This window comes from Coenobita brevimanus, chromosome 12 (assembly GCF_032717465.1).
Source record: "Coenobita brevimanus isolate Jiangsu-jjx chromosome 12, ASM3271746v2, whole genome shotgun sequence".
In the NCBI taxonomy this organism is placed as follows: Eukaryota; Metazoa; Arthropoda; class Malacostraca; order Decapoda; family Coenobitidae; genus Coenobita; species Coenobita brevimanus.
This window is the reverse complement of record NC_136965.1, coordinates 4,117,501-4,133,009: the sequence shown is the minus strand read 5'-3', so window position 1 is coordinate 4,133,009 and position 15,509 is coordinate 4,117,501. Positions and strand designations below refer to the sequence as shown.

Sequence of the window (15,509 nt, the reverse complement as noted above, 5' to 3'; positions counted from 1 at the left end):
CTCTCTCTCAGGCTCTTACTCAGCCGAATAAAATCGTCTGGCGTTTGCTCGAAGACACTATGGAGGTTTGATCGACTCGCAGAACAAACACACGTCTCGACAGCACCTCCCTGGTGTCAGAAATCGCCTTGTTTTCGTGTGCATGTGTTTTTTTCAGCTAATAATTCACTCTGGCTCTGACGTGTTTGATGGCTGCATGAGTGAAAACAAAAGTGAAAACAAGCAACCTTATAAGCAACTTCCCTTCAATCCAATCTTTTTCTTACCATCTCCAGACGATTTTATTCAGCCTATGAGTGCCCCTAGTGGTCAATGGATTAATCAAAGCCGTACCTCACTCCTGCAGATCCGGTACTTTCTCTTAAGCTGGCTAAAATCGTCTGGAGACAGCAAGAATTATATAATAACTGCGTCCTCGGGTGGGAGTGGTTAAGGTGAAGAAAATGTTTAAAAAGGTACCTTCCCTTTCGATCCATATATTCCTGCAGGTAGCAAGAATATAAAAAAAATAAGTGCAATGTTCCTTATGTGGGTTTGTAAATACCGTACCAGCCCTCTCGATCCACCTCTCCATCTCGTCCCACTCAGAGGTACTCAAGAAAGTTTGTAAATATGGTACTACTCCACCTCTTGAACCACACACAACAGCTTGTCATTGGTATCCGTCCCTTTCCGACAATGAATTTCCTTTTCCCGCTAAGTGATGCACAGGTAAATTTGAAAACAAGGTACCAGCCTTCATCCTGGTCAAAATTTTCCTTTCCTTCCTTTCAGTGGTGCCAAAGTAAGTCTGTAATTACGGTACTAGCTCCCCTCTCGATCCACCTCTACTTATCCCGTTCAAGAAAGTCTGTAAATCGGTACTACCTCCCTTCTCGATCCACCTCTCCTCCTGCTCCCTGTGAGTGGTGGAGGGGCGGAAGGGTTTTTGTGGAAAGTGTATAAAAATGTAGGCTTGGATGATCAGGTTTCTGGTCTCGACTGACAGATGGCGGGCAGGGAGGCTCGAGAGTGTCCTGCACCAATGTGTTTATTATCCCACCGACACGACCAGCCTCCCTCACCCCTCCCTCACCCACACCTTCAACCCCCCCCTCCCTCACCCCATTGTTGCCCCCACCCCTCACTCCTACCCCACCGCCTTGGACTTCTCTTACTTCCCACCCCCCTCTCTCACCCCCTTCCCTCTCACCCCACTTCCACACCCTTCCCTTATATTTCTCTACGCCCTCTATCTTGCTTACTTCTTCTCCTCCCCCTCCCTCACTTCCCTCCCTCCCTCTACTGCCCCCTCCTTTCCACCCTCATGTATTTCTCCGTCCCCCACACCATCCCCCTTTCTTACTCTTCATCCCTTCCCCCTCATTCCCTTCCCACCTATTGGTGACCCCTCCCTCCCCACTCCTTAGACTTCTCTACCCTTTTATCTTGCTCATTCGCCCCCTCTTCGCTCCCCTCCTTTATAATTCCACATCCCTCCCTTAACCACTTTTCTACCCCCTATCTCCTTTTTAGTTACCTCTCTCTCTCTCTCTCTCTCTCTCTCTCTCTCTCTCTCTCTCTCCCTCTCTCATTACATTTCCCTGGAACAGCACCGCACCTAACATAACTTTAGAAACTCTTCCTTCTCAGCTATGTCACTGCTAAGGTATATATATTTTTTACGAGACGAAGATAAGGATATTAAAGCACAATATTCCCTCTCAAACACGAATCCCTCCAGTCGGTGCCGGCAGGAAAAAATAAGAAGGACCAAAATGTATATACAGTACATAGAAAATTGTAATGGAAAAATCAGAGAGGATAAAAAGGCCATATGCTATACTCCACCTATCCTAAACTCATCATCATCATCATCATCATCATCATCAGCCATAACAAGTCCACTGCTGAACAAAGGCCTCCCCTAACCTTCTCCACGAATCCCTTGACTGAGCCAATCTTTGCCACATTTTCCCTGCAAAGTTCTCTATCTCATCTCTCCACCTCCTGTCTATACTAATCCAAACAGGTAATTACTCTTACCTGTATTTCGAAGACCCGTTGCAGGTGTCCCTTCGCTGATCTGTAAGAGAAAAATAAAATTACTTTATTCTTTTTATCACTTTTCTGGAGATTTATTGAAAAAAAAAGGGGGGTATATTAATTCTACAAGTGTCTACCACGTCACTGAGCAATTTATTCCACATGTAAAGTAGTAGTAGTAGTAATAGTAGTAGTAGCAGTAGTAGTAGTTTTACGTGCACCCGGAGGACTGCGGGTCAAAGCTGTTATTTTTCTGCAGTTCACCATCTTCTTTGTGGGGGATGGGGAGGGAATGAGGAACGTTTGTATAACCTGGCAACTCCAACACACGGATATCGGTGCCACCACGTGCAGGCGTCCCTCAAAAGCCCCTTCCATACGAATACGAAAGAAGTAAATGAAAAACAACTTTGCTTTGACAATAAGGAAAGAGGAAGATGGGGAATGGGAAGAGTGGAGTTGATCTAACATCCCTCTACGTTGGAAGGATTATCGAGGGGTATTTTACTGATTGAGGGATAGGGAAGAAAGATGGGGATGGGGAGAATGAAGGAGGAAGATGGGACGGCCAGGGAAAGAGAGGAAGGTGTAGAAGGGGGAAGAGGGGAGGGAGGAAAGGAGCAGAAGTGGGGGACGGGGAAAGAGGAGAAAGGGGAGAATTAAGGAAGAAAGGGAGAATGAGGCAGGAAGAGGGGAAAGACCAGGAAAAGATGGGAGGACGTACGAGTGGGGAGAGGGGGAAGGAAGAGATGAGGGAAGGCGCAGGAGTGAAGATGGGGAGAGGGTGAAAGGAGAGATGGAAGAAAGAGAAAAATGGAAAAGAGGGGCCAGAGGAACGTGTACAGAGGGAAAGCGATGAAGGAATGAAGCAAAGGGAGAGGAAAAAGGAAAGAAGGTTTGGAAAAGAGGAGAACAGAGAGAAAAGGGGGGAAAGAGGAAAGAGAGTGGGAAAACGGAGGAAGAGGTGAAGAAAAGAGGGATGGGAAAGACAAGGGAAGGGGGAAAAGAGCAATGGAGAAAGGGGGATAATACAGACGAAGAGGGGGAAGGGGAAAAACAGAGAGAAAGGGTGAAGGGGAGAGGGGAGGGAACGAGAGGGAGAAAAGAGCAATGAGGAAAGGGGGGGAGCAGTTTGGGGAGGAAGAGGAGTAAGGGAAGGGGAGAAGACACAAAGGAGGGATCTAAGGGGAGGGGTGAATAGAAGAGGAGGAAGGGGAGAAGAGTGGAAAAAGAAGGGGGGAGGGGGGAGGGGGATTGAGGGATTATCGAGGGGGATTTTACTGATTGAGGTGGGTATCAGATTAACCGATAAGGATTTGCAGGTTAGATTACTGGCCTCACCCCCCCCCCTCGAGTGAACTCCGGGATAAGAGAGATAAGATGGCTGCGCTTGAGGGACCTACAGGGGCGCGTATTCTTGTCAACTTAGGAGGCTCCCTAGCACTTCTTCCTTACTATTTCTATACATTCTCGTCGACTTAGGAGGGTCCCTAGTTCTTATTCCTATATATTACCACATTATTATCCTCATGGTCTTAGGTGGCTCCCTCTACCCTCGTCTTACTAGGTTATTATTATTATTATTATTATTATTCTCGTTGTCTTAGGAGGCTCCCAAGCTCTTCTTCCTTGCTAGTTATTTCTACATATGGCACGTTAATATTATCGCTGACAGTAAGGCGTAATATGCAAAATAAGTCGCTTAGGAAAATGTGTTAGGGAGTTTCCTTACCCGACCTGAATACCAGCCCATGCAGAATCAAAGGAATGTTATGTATATTCTCAAAGTAATACATATTCTCACAGGAAAGTTATGTATATTCTCAAAGTAATATAAATTCTCAAAGTAATGAATATTCTCAAAGTATTATCATTACCGTATATTCCCAAAGTAATGAATATTCTCAAAGGAAGTTATGTATATTCTCAAAGCAATATATATTTTCAAAGGGAAGTTATGTATATTCTCAAAGTAATATTCTCGTAAACTCTAATCTCTGAAATTCTGATCACAATCCTAAATCTCAACAGGTAAACAGTGCGAGTCATGGCGTTTGGTTTCCTTAGAGTTTTAGCTTCCAGAGGAGGAGGAGGAGGAGGAGGAGGACGAAGAGGAGGAGGAGTTCAGCATTTTGTCCTCTCATTCATTGCATTTTCGTTGTTTTTTTTTTTCCTAGCTTCCAATCATATTCATTTTGACTTCATCATTTTTTTTTTTTCCATTCAAATTATGCTCACTTTTCTTCAGCTTCACCTTCTTCGTCTCCTTTATCATCATCATCATCATCACCGTTTTCATTACCATCATCATCATCGTCATCATCTTCGTCGTCGTCGTCTTCATCTTCTTCTTCCTCCTCCTCCTCCTCCTCCTCCTCTTCCTCTTCTTCTGGCTCCCTTACTGAACCTGCCACTTTTAATAAACACACCCAGGCACTTAAGAGAATCCTGGTCAGTAAAACACGCTCCTAAGTGGTATTATTGAAAGTGATGAAAAGTGAAGCTGGGACCACGAGAAACGACCTAAGTGTTAGGTTGCTACTGGTGAAAAAGTGGCTACGCTGGTTTAAGTCTTACAGCACGGCATCTTACTTGTATAATATCGACAGGTGGTAACCATAACACAGCACTTCACATTATCACATGAATGAGTTAGTGGATGATGTCTGTAATGGTGGATAAATACTTACAACAGGTTAAGCCTTAGTGCAAAGCAACTTACCTGTACAATATCGCCAGGCAGTAACCATAGCACAGTACTTCACATATCACTCGAATAAGTAAGCAGACACTGTTTCTAATGGTGAATATATACGGAGTTAAGCCTTGAAAGCACGACATCTCACCTGCATAATATCGACAGGTGGTAACAATAGCAGAGTACTCAACATTTTACTTCCAATTTCACGCGAATAAGTAATGTTTCTGTTGGTGGAAACGCATGGCATCTTACCTGTATAATATCAACAGAAAGCTTATGTACATGGTCCCAACTCTCCAAAAATTCAATGTCTGCAACTAAATACAAATCGTCGAGCAGTTGCATGGATAAATACTCTAGCTGTAGAAATATAACAGTTCATTCTTCACATGTCTTGAAAAGGTTACATTTTTCTGAGAGGCAAGTTTAGTGACAAGTACTTTTTTTTCTGTTTTTTCTTCTTTTTATGTAATTCTCTTTCTTCTTTTGCTTCTGCTTCTATTTCTTCTTGTTCTTTTTCTTCTTCACTGTCATCGTCATTATCATCATCATCATCATCATCATCTCTTCCTCGTCCTCGTCTCGTCCTCCACCTCCTCCTCCTCATCTCAAAAGCAAAATCCTCCCGTTACCTCTCTAGCAATGGCAACAGCTCCCAGAAGGTGTATAATGTTCCTTTTTTGTCTCGAGTTGACTGCATACCAATTCCGAAGCTAATGAGCGATAATACCACCTTTAATATATGTGACTGAATTTACGAACAGGTATTGTGAGCAGTGACTGGAATTATTTAGGTATTTATCGATGCATTTATATGTAATTACAAAATATAATGATTCAGCATAGATATATATTTACATCTTGACACACATCTGTAAAAATATTATATCATATTTCTCTAACTCAAAACATTCAATTACGAAGGGAAAAAAATAAATACGGTTCTAAAAATATTTATATATATTAAAAAAATCAAAATATCACTGGTCACTAGAAGCATACCGTAATACAGTATATAAATGCAAAGTTGTCTCTCTCGCTCTCTCTCTCTCTGTAGGGGGAGAGTGACAGCCAGAATTAACTCTTGCTAATGCTGGAGAATGTGAACTGGGAAGGGAGTGTATGTAGGAAGACCACAGATGTTGATGTGGAAGTGCAATAATTACCCTCTGAATGAATCTATACACGTCATCGGTACAAGGAATAACCTGTAAACATATACGCATCATAACCACTGCATATACAAAAACATAAACACACGCGGCGCTAGTTAAGGTTGATGCGAAGGCAGGGAACGTCTGTTTTCCTTTATCGGTGGCACAAGATGACGAGAAAATACATTACCTTCCAATGATTCTGATGGCTTGAGTGTTGTATTTATTGGCAATTTTATACAGCTCAGTGGAAGTATTACGGAAAAATGGATAATCCGAGACACATATCATGGTTCAGATTTTCGTCTTTCTGTAAGTTAATTCACGCACCACTTTACCTTTTATACACTAACCTGGCCTCCTATATCCTGTTTACTCTAACTTGGCCTAAAGTTTCCATCTCACCATCTTGAATGCTGGATTGTAACAATAGACTGGCACTGATAAAACGATGCTAGTCAAGAAGAAGTGCGATGGAAAGGATATGAAGCCGTGGTGGAACAAACTGCAACAAGGCAAAAATCTAGGCCAAGTTAGGGTGAAAAGCGTGTAGTTATGTAATATGTAAAATCAAATACAAAAATTCGTTCGCCTCTCCTGCTGCTTTATCTCACTGCTGGAGATATAGGGCCCAAGGAAGCCCCCTAGCACCTCTTCCTCAGCGCTTTATTTTATATGCGGCTGGTTGATATCCTTTCGTATGTTATCGATGCAGAGTATGGGGATATTAAGAATTTTTCACGTAACACGGCGGAGGACAGTAAGGTGTAATAAGCAAAATGGTCTTATTAGAATGATTCATGTAACGCGAGGAAAGACTGCGGTGTAGGAAGCAAAATAAGTCGCTTAGGAAAAGGTGTTGGAGAGCTTCCTTACGAGACGAGAATACGGGGAATGGATACTTGAATGAGACGTAGTGGGTCAAGGCGAGGAACCACAAACAGATGGATTACATGAACATAATTCCTGGGTCATGCTAAAGTACCTGTGACTCCATCAGGGAAAGAGAGGAAGGAGAGACGAGGGGACTTGTTGTGTCACTTGTTTTTTCAGTGTCTTTAAGAATGAATCAATGGTCATCTATGTTAATAAACCATACTGGGGGGATCATAGGACTGTAACACATACTTGTCATACTGAGGTGATTATATTACTGTAGCACATACTTGTCATACTGGGGTGATCATTATAACACACATACTTGTCATACTGGGGTGATCAGTCAAACACTAACACATACTTGTCATACTGGGGTGATCATTATAATTCTGTAACACATACTTGAACACAGCACACAACAGCAAAGAGTTATAAGAGAGTGTTACTTTCCCAATATCACCTGATTCATGACGAATGTACACGTGCACAGTACCTCGTTGTTCATCACTGTTACACACACACACACACACACACACACACACACACACACACACACACACACACACACACACACACCTAAAGTAGATAACGTAGCTAGCCAAGTCTCTAATCATAAGTAGGACAAGGTGGGGTGCTGGCGTTAACACATGCACTGGTAGTGGTGTTAATATGGTATGATGCGGTGTAGCGTGGTGTGACAGTGGGCAATGTGAAACTGTATGGTGTGGTGTGGTATGGTGGCTTGTAAACTGGTGGTGTAGTGTGGTGGTGTGGCAGCGTGGAGTTGTGTGCTGTCGTGATGTTTATACTGTTGAATTATGTGATTATGTAATGTTGAGTGTGTGGTGTGATGCTGTATGGTGTGGTATGGTATGGTATGCTTTTATAATGATAGAGTATCGTCTGAAGGTGGTTATGAGGCAAGACATGACACAATGATGTATGTGTGAAATGTGATGCAATGTGGTACGGTGTGGCGTGGTGGTGTGCAGTGTGGTGGTACAGTACGAAGTGAGCTGGTGGTGATTGAAAGGTGTGGAGACATGGCTCACTGATGTATGGTATGGCATAGTGTGTTATGGCATGGCACGACTCTGTAATGTGTTGCGGTGATGGTACGAAGTGAGGCATGACACTGATGTGATATAGTATGGTATGGTGTCTTGTTGCTGGTGGCGGCGGTAGGATGTGGAGGTATGGTATGATGTGGAATGGTATGGTATGGTATGGTATGGTATGGTATGGTATGGTATGGTATGGTATGATATGGTATGGTATGGTGTGGTATGGTATGGCTGTGTAATGATATGGTATTGGTGGTGGTGGTGGTGGTGGTGGTGGTGGTGGTAGGGAGTGGAGGCGTGACGCACTGATGTATTTGCAGGTCCGGGTCGAGGCCTCGTATGCTACCGGCCCCGGGGCCCATCCCTCCGCAGGGGGGTCAACCCGGGGGCCAACCGGTGACCCAACCAGGGGGAGTCCACCCCACCCTCCCCAGCGTAGTGATGTATGTATCATGTATGGGATATTCATTAATTAGGGCGTATTATAGTCAGAGTAGGAGGCCCTCTACCACCTCACCAGCTTATTTATTTTTAACAAGGCACGTACACCCCTTCAACCAGACGTCTTTATTCAGCTTAAGAGAGAGATTTTGAAGGCTTTGTATACAGACTTAAGAAATCCCTTCAGTAAATGAGGTCTCTCCCAAGCTGAATTAAAATCGTCTGGTTGGAGATGAAAATGGACGCCACCTGGATTTATGGGGTGATTTTATGCAACCTCTATATTAATATCATATAATACACGAGAATCCTGAGGCACAATTTGCATCATAAATCGCACAGGAAGAGGTGGTAGAAAGCCTCCCAACTGCACGATAATACGGGCCTTAACTAGGATGTTAGAGTATGAGCACAGTCAGAATGAGAGTAGCTGCTGCATGTTACAGCCACCCCACCCACCCACCCACCCACTTACCTATTCACCCAGTCATTCACACCCCCACCCACTTACTCACCCATCCACCCAGTCATTCACTCATTCCCCTATCCACCCAAACACTCACCGCTGACCGGCTAACACTCACTCACCCACTCATGCACCCACTGACCTATATCGGCCTACTCACTCACTTACCCACTCACTCATTCACTTGTTCATCCTTTCACTCCTCATCTCGGTGGTTCTTGGGTTAGCACGTCCAGCAGGTAACTGATAGAGTCCACGTTCGATTCTAGAGCCAGTCAAACTCTTGGGACAATTCTGTTTTTCTCTTATTCCTCTTGAACCTAGCAATACAACAGAAGACCTAGATATACCGTCAAAAGCCACGGCTCGATTGGAAGAAGGGGACTTGGTTAATACTGCCTTGATGACCTACGCAGAGTCAATAGGCTTTCATCTTGAGGGTCCTTCTTCTCTGTTCACTCAGACCACAAGAATCATTACATCATTCCTCTTTTTACTTCCCTCTGATGGCTTCACATAAGGATATTTGTTGGTGTCTAACCTTTATACGGATCTCTGCCTCAATAATAATAATAAAAAAAAAAGGTCTCCGGAAAACAAGACCAAACTTAAAAATAAAAAAACAGAAATAATAATGAAATTTTGCCTCAGTCATCTTACGTCCACCCGGGGGAGTTTAAAAATCTGTGTGATCCAAGCTTTATGTAGTCCGTTCCCTTATTATGTACAAATCAATGGGTGGCAGCAAGAATAAAAAGGAAAAAAACAAAAAAACAATGGGACTGAATAGGTTACGATATACTGCACCACTTCTACCCTTCCTTCCATCCCAGGGAGTCCTAATATTATTTTTGTGATCCAGCCTTTCTGCGGTTCATTCCTAAAAATCGTCTGGCGGTAAAGTGAAAATACGAAAAACAGAGACAAAGAGTTATGATATACTGCATCATTTCCACCCTTCCTTCCACGCGAGGGAGTCCAGTAAGAGGGAATATTATTTTTGTGATCCAGCCTTTATACGGTCCAAAGTAAAGATCGTCTGTTGATGGCTAAAATAAACTATAAAGACTAACGCACTGAGAAGGTTAAGGCACATTGCATCACTCCCATCGTTCCTTCCACCCGAGAGAGTCCCATAAGGAGGAATAATATTTTTGTGATCCAACCTTTGTGAGGTCCATCTGGCTAGGACGAGTCGTGTGTAATATGAGGCGGTGTGACGTAGCCGAGGTCAGCAGGTAAGGTTACGGTTGCGGTCCTGGGGCGGTCCACTATCTTCCGCGCCATTACCTGCCACCGCGTCCCAGTCCTCACCCTCCGGCACTGGCTTCAGATTGGATTTTTCACCTATTTTACGTTACCTCCCTTAGCGACTACACCCATCATCAAAAGTACCCATAAAATTACTTTCCTCTTCCAAATTCATCGTCTGGGAGTGCCTGAAGTTGACTGAGGATACTTGAGGGTTGTGTAGTGGCTGTGGTGTTAATTCCGAGTTGGGTAAGGGAGGTGAAGACGCCGTGGTGGTCAGTGAAGCGGTCAGTCCCACCAGATACCTGATATTAGCTACTAAATGGCTACCGGGGAGACGCACCTCTTACACCCCCCACACCCCATCATCACCCCGCCTCCCCCACCCCAACCCTACATCCCCTTCCACTTCTTCCCCAACCTATTTTCCACTTTTCTCACACCCTCCTCTTCTCCTCCCACCAACACTCCACTTTCCTTACCTCTTCCTCTTCTCTTTACCCCTCTCCATACATTCCCTCACACCAATCTTCTACTTTTCTTACTCCCTCCTCTTCTACTTAACCCCTCCCTCTTCTTCCTCCCCCCCCCACCCTTTACTTTTCTTACCCCCTCCTCATATCCCCACTCCATTGCTTCCCCACCACTACCCCTGGTTTTCCTACCCCTTCCACTTCTTAACCCCACTTCACTTTTCTCACTAGACACTTCCAACTTTTTTCTATCCTCTCTTTGCCCCTTCCTCTTCCCTCCGCTTCTCCCCCCCCCCCTTTCTCCATCTCTCTCCCACTCCTCCCTCCACTCCTCTTTTCCTCCTCCCTCCCCAGCTTTCCACTTCGGCTGTTGGACCACCTGCGGATCTGCCACCTCCTTTCAGCTTTATTTTCTTACGTTTCATTTTAGACTGGCACGGTGTGGATGGGTAGGGCGATGGGGGGAGAGACAGGGTGAAGAGGGTGGGGAGGGTACAACAGAAGAGAATGGAGGGGGGAGAGGAGAGGAGAGGGGCAGGGAAGACGGGAAGGCAAAGAGAAGGGTAAGAAGGAAAGGGAGAGAGGCAGGGGGTAGGAGAGAAAAAGAGGGGAAGGGAAGAGGGAAAAGGAAGAACAAAAGGAAGAGGGATTGGAGATAAGAGTGAAGAGACGGGGAAGAGAAGGGGGGAAGACAAGAGTAACACGGGAAAAAGGAAGGCGGTGAGAGGTAAAGGGAAAGTAGCTCGGTAGGAGAAAAGGGAAGGGGGAGGAAACAGAAGAGGGCTAGGGGAGAGGGACAGGGCAGAGAGGTAGCGCTAAGGGCAGTGGGAAAGGGTAGTAAGGCCAAAACCAGGGACCACAGCGACTAGGGAGAGGGGCAGGGAGGAGAGAATGGGAGATGGAAGAAAGGAATGGGGAGGGATGGAAAGAGTCATGGGACGAGGGATAGGGATAAGGGAAACCGGTGCGAGGTACGGGACAGGGAAGGGGGCGGAGGTAGTTATATACAGGTAGGGAAGATGGCAGGGGGCACAGGATGACAGGGTAGCGAAAGTTGATGGGCTGGGAAGGATAGCAGAAAATTGCTGTATGTTCATAAGGAGAGGGACGGGAGAGAGGAAAAGGGGGTGAAGAGGGAAGAGAGAATGGGGCTGAAAGAGAGTGGGAAGGAGTAGGTAAGAGGCAGACAGAGAAGAGAGGAGGAAGGGGTATACGAGAAAAGACAGCGAAAGGACGGGGGAGGGGAGTGGAGAGAGGACGAGGCATAAAGAGTGAGGGAAATGGGGAATAGGAATGAAACAGAATGGGATTGGAAGGGGAGGCATGAAGGGGAGGGAGGGAGAAAGATGGGGGAAGAAAGATGGTAGAGGAGGAAAGGAGTGACGGGAAAGGGTACAAAGAGATTGGGGAAGAGAAAGAGGAAAAGGATAGGGGGAACATAAAAAGGATAAAAGGAGCATAATGAGATGGGAAAGGGCATAAGGCAAGCTATATAAACAAACGGAGACTATGACGCAAGGGCGAGGTAGATATTATACTGAGGAGGATACGGAACAACAAATAGATCTAATAAATTCTACGAACGTGAAGATTATTTACATTCTCAGGGCTTCACATAACAGTATCTTTGTTCACTCTGACATAAACATTTACTCTCTTCACTCTGACAAACATTTCCTCTAAGTTCATTAACATTACAATTTTCAACATCTCATTTCCCCCCCCCCCTTTTTTTGACGCAATGAAAGACACTCCCCTAAAAAGACATGCTTCTTAATAACGTGTATTTTTCTGAAGATTCCTAATTCGCTGTTTTTGCTTTCTTTTTCCTTTTTTCTTTTTACATGATGAGCTGTCTTTCCCTATTATGCCCCAGCAGATCATGTCATTAGATCATGTCATTAACCGTACACTTTCAGATAATTCATATAAAGTGTTTGTCGGTACGAAAATACCAGACTTGAAAGAGATAGAGCTTCTAAAGGAGCGACTGAGAAAGCCTTTAGGAGAGGAAAATGTTGTCAGGCATTACCACAACATAGCCTGAAATATAATAAAACCAACACAAAGAAATCTGGAAAACTGCACAGTCCCAGACACAACATACTGACAAATACATAGCTCTTCGTTCACACACTCTCATCAGATCACTACTTATTTTTATTACTATTATTATTATTATTATTATTATTATTATTTTTATTATTATTATTATTAGTAGTAGTAGTATTTTTATTATTATTATTTTTGTGGACATAATCAGTATATTTACGTACTTATATATCTATTTGTTTATCTAAGCTGATCCAAATGAAGTGTGTGTGTGTGTGTGTGTGTGTGTGTGTGTGTGTGTGTGTGTGTGTGTGTGTGTGTGTGTGTGTGTGTGTGTGTGTGTGTGTGTGTGTGTGTGTGTGTGTGTGTGGGAGGGGGAGGAGGTGGGGACAGTACACCCGAAGGGGACAGTACACATGTAGGAGAGTACACACAAGGAAGGGGACAGTGTACATGAGGAAGGAGACAGCGCACATGAGGAAGGAGGTAGTACACACGAAGAAAGGACGAAAACACATGCAGTAAAGTACACATGAGGACAGGGGACAGTACACACGGGGGTAGTACACATGAAAGTACACATGAGGACAGAGGACAGTAAACACGGGGGTAGTACACATGAAGGAAAGTACACATAGGGGTGGGGGGGACACATGATAGCGAGGTAATGGTGGGCGCGTCCAGCAGTGCCTCAAGGTGAAGTTATAAGGCCAGGTACTGACCCTTATATTGTGTTACCCCCCCACCCCCCACCCCATCACGGCAGGTAGGTATGGTGGGGGACATGGGGGGATGAGGTGGGGGATCCAAAAGAGAAGGAGGAAGAAGGAAGGACTGAATGGACGAGGAAGATGGGAAAGCAAGAAAGATGTGAATGGAAGGTGGAAGGATGGGAATGGAAGAAGGAAAGATGGGAATGGAAGAAGGGAGGATGGGGATGGGAAAGGAGGAGGCGGAAGAGGGAGAAGGACGGGAAATGTGAGGGTAGACGGGGAGAAAGGAGGAAAAGGAGAAGATGGGGGATGGATGAGGATGAATGGGAGGTGAGGATGGTAGAAGAAAAGGTGATAGGGATAGAAGAAGAAGAGAGAGGCAAGTGGGAACAAAAATGGAAGACGGGAGGGGAGTAAAGTCAGATAAGTGATGTAAGGATGGGGATAGATGGGAGGGGGGGAAGGTAAGGACAGAGTGGGGGGCTAATGATGGGGAAGATGGGGGAGAGGGGAGTATGAAGGGGAATGAAAGAGGGGACAGAGAAGGAAGAAATGACGGAACTGGTGGAAGGGAAGAGGGAAATGGGGGTAAGGAAGATGAGAAAGAGACATGAGGTGAGGGTGTACAAGGGGAAAGGGGAAGAGAAGGAAGGGGTCTGCACAGAGGGAGATGGTTTAGGTAGGGAAGGGTGAAGTGTGTGTGGGGAAGGGACTGGTGTGTCTCGGAGGATGCGTGGGGAACGGCAGAGGACAAAAAATGAGGAGAAGAGATGGACAAGCTGACACGAAAGAGAAGGGGTGACTGAGAAGGGGAATAAGGTGTGGAAGGGAAGGATTAGAGTGGAAATGGGGAGTGATAAAATTAGGAGACGAGGTGGAGGGTGAGGAGAAGGTAGAGGGGAGTGGAGTGTGGGAGGAGAGGAGGAGAAAGGGAGAGAGGAGAGAGCAGGAGGAGAGACAGGCGTAGAAGGCAAGCGTTTGAGGTGAGGGAGGAGGGCGGGGTGTGGAAGGAAAGAAGGGAAAAGTGGAAGAAGGGAGGGACAAGAGGTATGGGGTGGAAGCTGTACTGAGGTGGTTATCAGAAGTAAAGTGGATGTTGGTGAGTTTATGGAAGTGACCGGGTAGGAGGGAGGGAGACACACACACACACACACACACACACACACACACACACACACACACACACACACACACACACACACACAGGCGGCGCTAAAAAAAAGAAAAGAAAAATGATAATGAAAAAAGTTGAGTACAAATTATTAAAGAATTATTCACCACGACTTTTGATTTTCATTTACTCGTGCTAGTTCTAAATCATTACCTCCATTTCAGGGGATACTCAATATAATGGGGTCTGAATTGATCACTAACCCTTTCAGTACGATGACAACCAGTTCATTTCTGCCATCAGTGTTTTCTTAGATGGCATAAGCTTAGATGTTCAGCCTTTGTTTTTTTCTTTCTTCCCAGACACGAGAGACCTATCGCATTAAAATGAGAAGCAGTTGGTAGTAGATGAAAAGCACATGGAATATTTTGAAGACAACTTAAGATTTACATGGCTAAAACACTTTGATATGGTCAGAATTTATGAAGTTCAATTAACAAGGGAAAATAATTACTAGAATAGACAATTAAGTGTCAATAATAATCGTTCTTTATATTTCGGTTGACGGAAATTAATATATAGGCTGGGTAGCAATTCAGAAAAATTTATGACGATTAATTTGGGCATCTGTATTGAAATTAGAAATAAAATTAGTTGTCTTATCTCAAAGGTAAAGTGAAAGGTAACGCCCTAGCCTTTCCTTTCCTCTTAACCACTCTGACTTAGCCCTCCCTCCCGTCTCCTCCCTCCTACCATGTCCTCTCTCTCTCTCTCTCTGCATTTACTCCATCATTCTCAAATCACTACAATGTTGCTCTCTCCCACTCTCCCCACTGCACTCCAGTACACCCCACTATGCATGCTCTCCCACCAACTTTGTCTCCCCCTCCCTGTCTCCCGCTTCCCTCCCGTTCGTCCTCTCATGTCCTGTCCCTCCTCTCCCCACCCTCTCTCCCTCTGTCTCCCCTTCCCCTGCCTTCTTTCCCTCCCTCCTCTCAACTCTTTCCCTCTGCATTTTTGCTCCCTCAGTATCGCTCACAACACGAAACGTCAGAACCCAAACAACACCCACGAAAGTCCAACAAAATCCCCAGTGATTCCGACCTTCCCTCACGAATGAATGCAACTTAGTGACGTTAGAGAAGCCAGAATTCGTAGCGTCATGTGAGCCACGAAATA

The 15,509-nt window shown here is 45.0% G+C and overlaps 1 protein-coding gene across 1 annotated transcript in view; it reads left to right on the top strand.

Annotated features, from left to right (window-relative positions):
• The window catches only part of LOC145413283 (uncharacterized), a 238,345-nt gene that overhangs the window by 142,220 nt on the left and 80,616 nt on the right, over positions 1–15,509 (top strand). The gene's annotated exons all lie outside the window — the stretch shown is intronic.